The sequence below is a fragment of the Mus pahari genome, chromosome 3 (genome assembly GCF_900095145.1).
Source record: "Mus pahari chromosome 3, PAHARI_EIJ_v1.1, whole genome shotgun sequence".
NCBI lineage: Eukaryota > Metazoa > Chordata > Mammalia > Rodentia > Muridae > Mus > Mus pahari.
This window is the reverse complement of record NC_034592.1, coordinates 47047831-47053418: the sequence shown is the minus strand read 5'-3', so window position 1 is coordinate 47053418 and position 5588 is coordinate 47047831. Positions and strand designations below refer to the sequence as shown.

The window sequence follows — 5588 nt, the reverse complement described above, 5'->3', positions numbered from 1 at the left end:
TTTAACAAATCCCAGAGGATCTTGTTAACGTTTGAACTGGCAATGTAACCTTTGCCGTTTGCAAGAATGAGTTATGTGAAGAAATTTTATTGCTGGATAATATGTATTGGGTTAATCCTAAAATGTGTTGACAATTGTGGTTTGCCTGCCAGTTGATTATATTCCAAGTCAATAGCTGCAAATACTACAATGAAACCCTATTGTTTGTCAATAGCTGACTAGTTGAAAAGTCACGTCTCTTATTATTCCTTTAGCCAGTCGGCTTCACAATGGGAGTGTGTATGAAGAAATAAGTATGGAAGCAGAAGCGCAGAAAGTTATTTTCCCAGAGTTACTGAGTCTATAAATAGCAAAGATGGGAGTGCCATGTTATTCTGATATCTCTGAAGTGGGGTCTCTCTCTCTCTCTCTCTCTCTCTCTCTCTCTCTCTCTCTCTCTCTCATCTTGGTGTATGAGGAAGGTGCTACTCTTGAGCTGCTCTGTGGGATTTGTCTTAAGTAGCTCTTCTGGGTGCAATAATGGATTTACATTGGTCAATGTAGACCTAACCATAGGATGATCATGAAAGTCAACTAAGAAATAAAGGCCTTTTAAGGAAATGGGGTGTGGGAGTGTCCTGCCCAGTTCTCATTCTATAACCCCGATTTCCACCCTTTAAATCAGACAAGGGTAGGACCTCCACTCTGTAGTTACATTTACCTATCAAGTTTTATTTCAGTATAGAGGAAGGCTTAGATTGTTTTGGAGGCAGAGGTATTATATGATAATGTGAGTTACTTTTCTGATGCTGTGATAAAATACTGTGACCATAGCAACTTCTAGAAGGAGTTTATCTTTAAAGGGTAAGAGTCCCTCATGGTACACAGGCATGTCATGGTACACAGGCATGTCAGCAGGAGCTGGAATCTGGGAGCTTACCTCTTCAAACACAAGGGGGAAGCCAAGAGAACACATTTGATGCACCTGGAGGTTTTTCATATCACATTTCACCTCCAGTAACATTCTTCCTATAGAAAAGTCATGTTTCCTATACCTTCCCCAAACAGCACCACCAACTGAGGACCAAGTTTTCAAATCCAGAGACTAAAGAGGACATTGCTCATTCAACCAGCACACGCGGCAGGAATCTACTCCAAGCCGCAATGTGAAAGACAGGACTTCCACATAGTGTTTTATGTTCAAACGGGGGGATTTCCACCTACACCATCATCCCTGAGCTCCTATGCTGCTACCCTAAGACCTTCACAGCTCTGCTTCAGGGCCTGGTGCCGATGGAAACCTGCTCCAGCATAGAGGACCTGTCCTGCTTCCCACGAGAAGCTGAAGAGAAGAGTAAGCAATGTAACCAAGCCAAGATGTTCATCTTTGCTGGCTGATGGACTGGAAAAGGCAAACATGGCGGGGGGGGGGGAATGATAGGAGTTATACATTAAGCTCTTGAACACAAGTTGTTCTGAAGCCCCTGTCTTTACTTTCTCTTGTTCTGTCTTCCCAAGGCTATGGGAGACAGAGATGGAAATATATCTCTTAAGATTTTTAGTTACTATGTGTTCATTTCTGTCCTTTTGCTTTCCTTTCACTGCTGTGGGCACGGCCATGAGTATGCTCAAGCTTTGAGAGTGGATTGCCTCAAGTGTCCTCCGCTATGGTGAGAAGGTCTGGTTGGACCCCAGTGATATCAATGAAATTGCCAAGACAACTCTCCTCAGCAGAGCTAGAAACTGATCAAAGACCAATTGACCATCCATAGGCTGATGACTATTTATTCCATGGCCCAGTGCCAGAAAACATCTTGGGTCCATAGAAGGGAAAGCATATGAGCATGAGAAGGACATACGGCACTGCCGATGCGCCAACGCCTGCTAAGGTGACTCAGATGAGAAGGGTACAGATTGATCCTGTCTATGAAGAGACATGGTGAATCTAAGAGATTGACCACCTCATGGATCATACATAGCCTGTATCTGAAGGGGAAGCAGACTGTGCTCAAAGCAAGTGGATTCTCATAAACACATCCACGCACAAAAGGCAGGCATTGCAAGAAGCGCTTGGTTGACCATTGCAAGCTGACTAAACAGAATAGCCTTAGTCTAAGACTAAGAAAGTATGCAAACCCATGAAGAATCATCATGACTCAGCCCAGGAAGGAAGAGAAGAAGAAATGAAAGACTCTTCTCAGGTCTGTACACAGTGGCCTCAATGACAGATCACATGCATTAGTAATAAAAACAAAAAGACTTCGAGGGGGTAAGGAGAGAGAGAGAGAGAAAGAGAGAGATCCAGGCTTTACCCACTGTGCTGGTTAATTTTGTGGCAACTTGACACAAGCTGGAGTTATCACAGAGAAAGGAGCTTCAGTTGGGGAAATGCCTCCATGAGATCCAGCTGTAAGGCATTTTCTCAATTAGTGATCAAGGGGGGAAGGACCCCTTGTGGGTGGTGCCATCTCTGGGGTGGTAGTCTTGGTTCTATAAGAGAGCAGGCTGAGCAAGCCAGAGCAAGCAAACCAGTAAAGAACATCCCTCCATGGCTTCTGCATCAGCTCCTGCTTTCTGACCTGCTTGAGTTCCAGTCCTGCATCCTTTGGTGATCAACAGCAGTGTGGAAATGTAAGCCGAATAAACCCTTTCCTCCCCAACTTGCTTCTTGGTCATGATGTTTGTGCAGGAATAGAAACCCTGACTAAAATACTCACTAAGAAATGGCTCAGTGGGTAAAACCCTTGTCATGCAAGCATGAGAATCAGAGTTCTAATTCCCACTTGAAGGCCAGGTGAGGGTGGAGGCCATGTGTAATCCTAGCACTCTAGAGGCAGAGCTGGGGCTTCTCCATTGGATGCTGACTGAACAGAAATGCCAAGCTGAGATCAGTGAGCTTCAGGCCTCCACATACATGTATAAGTGCCCAAACATGTTAATACACACACACTACATACAAACATACATACACACACACACACACACACACACACACACACACACACACACACACACACACACACACACGCGCGCGCGCGCGCACCACATATATACCTAGAATGAAATAACAATAAAATATCTTTTTAGTCTGTATTGTGTAAAATGCATGAATTTAGGTATAACCACCTCTATGAAATGCCTTATGAGATTTTTTTTGGAGTATTTTTATACTATCAATAAACTTAATAGTTATTTTATCATCTCTATGATTAACAAATATTTTATCAAATTTTTTTCATGTCTCTTGTTTATTCATTTCCTTCTGCAACAAATGACTAGATTCTACTATCTTCCCATAGATTACTACTGGCTTTATAAACATTATAGTGGGATAATGAAAGTTTAAATTAAGTAGGTGATTAAATGTATTTTTTTGCTTACTTTCAGTATATTAAATAGCCATCTCATCAATTCAAGAAATGTGTCATATTTTAGAACCTATTTTTATGAAGAAGATAAAAATTGAGAAAATAGATATAAAAAGCAGAAGATTAGAAACACTGGGCATAATAAAAGATATGAACTTGTTATCTAGACAAAAAAGAAAATATGCAATGTTTTTCTCTGAAGCTTCTTTGGTTTTAGTCACATTGTGTTCAGTCTCTGCTTGATATAATCAAATCTAATATTCATTTAAGAGATAACCAACCCATACTTTAATAAAAGTCTGTGATTCATTCAAAATCTGGAATGGTCTCAGTTACAGAGCGACACAGAAAAGCACACATATAATTTTTATGCTGTAGCTGTAAGTCAACTTTCTCATCAGACGGAGGATTGTTAATATCCTAGGCCTAAAAGGAACTGGTATCTGGTTGTGAATACTGATTGTGTCTTAGTGTCACACACTGAGAGGGACACAAGGGAAAAATAGCAACCCAGTGGACACCTGGTTCTGTGTTCTGTCTCCAGCCACTCGGTAGAGTCATTGTGAGGTATATGGGGGTATTAAAGCCCTTGGCATATTAGACTCAAAGTGTTACCTGCATTCTCACCTGAATGCATCCTATGGTCACCATGTTAGAAAAAGGGCAGAATGCCCAAGGTTGGGGGATTGGCAAAAGAGGAAAACAGGAGGTAAAGCAAAAAACAAGAATCAGAAAAAAAAAAAAAAAAACAACCAAAAAACAAAAACCATGAAGCACGTGAAAAGCACTAGCTAGAAAGCTCTTTAGTACTGCAAGAGGCTTCTAGCCCTAAGTATCATAGAGTGGGTGCTGTCTACACGATCCAGGGTGAATGTTTAAAATACCTTACTTACACCTGCTGGCTACTAATGCTTAGAAAGGTTTGGGACTTCAAGAGTGGACATATTGGATATGACAAAGGAAAAACAACTTAATGTGTTGTTTCTCAAATTAGCATTTATAGACCCACAGAGGTCACTGCAGAGGTCCAAGAGTAATTGCACCCCTAAGCATCTTACTCAGTTCTTTCTCTGGCTAGTCTTCCCAGAGGGATAGCCCATAAAACATATCTGAGAAATGGGACAGTGCTGAGAAAATCTTGGCGGAGAGAGTAATGTAGGTCATGAGGACCCACAGGCAAAACTGATAGTAATGATCGAAGCCAGATAGCCACAGCTATCTTTGGAAATAAGGAACACAAGAGACAGAGTTCAATTTTTTTTTCTTTAAGGATCTAAAGTTCAAGCACGGGAGTCAGGCCCAGCTCAGAGTTGTGTTTAGCCCTTCTAGAAAATAATCGCTTTTACTAATGAATGAACAGGGACTCACTTAAACAGAACTCACAAGTGAACACACAGAAAGATTTAGCAAAAAGTCACACATTCCCCATAGGGAATTCAGCTACAGGCCAAGGACCAGGGGAAGTCCTGGCAGGCGAAGTGTTTTCATCACATCTACAGAGTAGGATGGCTTAGGTGATACAGATGTTCTTGTAACTTAATTTAAGCACAGCTAACCTTAATCTGGTCCACAGCATGGAAACACCCTAATCTTAGATGTGGAAATAAAATTTATCAGAACAAAAAAAAAAAAAAACAACTGAAGTGCAGGTTGACATGATTCAAGAGGTCATCTTTGAACAAATGGCTGAAGATTTGGAACCCCACAAAGAGAGGGAGAAGACTGAGATATACCATTCAAATACCAGCTGATGTTCATTGGAGGATTAGGTTGAGAACAGAGGATCAGAGGAGGACCAGTGGTCTTCATGGGGTCTAGGGAAGGAAAAGAAGGCAAAGGCAAGGCTTGGAACTGAAATTTAGTACAGGAATCAAGAGTCACTGAATATACAAAAATTAATTAAGAAAACGCCATATTGGCAAAAAACATTTTAACATCTTACAGATTCAGAAGCACTATTTGACAAAATACAATATCCATTTGGGATGAAAGCTCTCAGCAAACCAGAAATAGGGTAGGGGGTTCAGGGGAGGGGTGTTAAGTTAGTGGTGAAAGGCCCGGTAGGTGCCTGTGTTATCAAGTCAGGAATAGAACAATGGATATCCATGTTTAACTACTCCTGCTCTATGTGGTGTCTGTACTAAAGGTTCTTTCTTTCTTTCTTTCTTTCTTTCTTTCTTTCTTTCTTTCTTTCTTTCTTTCTTTCTTTCTTTCTTTCTTTCTTCTTCTTCTTCTTCTTCT

General features: G+C 41.1%; 1 pseudogene; it reads right to left on the bottom strand.

Moving 5' to 3' along the window:
* Positions 1 to 3773: 3773 nt before the first annotated feature.
* Positions 3774 to 5588, bottom strand: part of LOC110317887 — a 17269-nt pseudogene continuing 15454 nt past the window's right edge.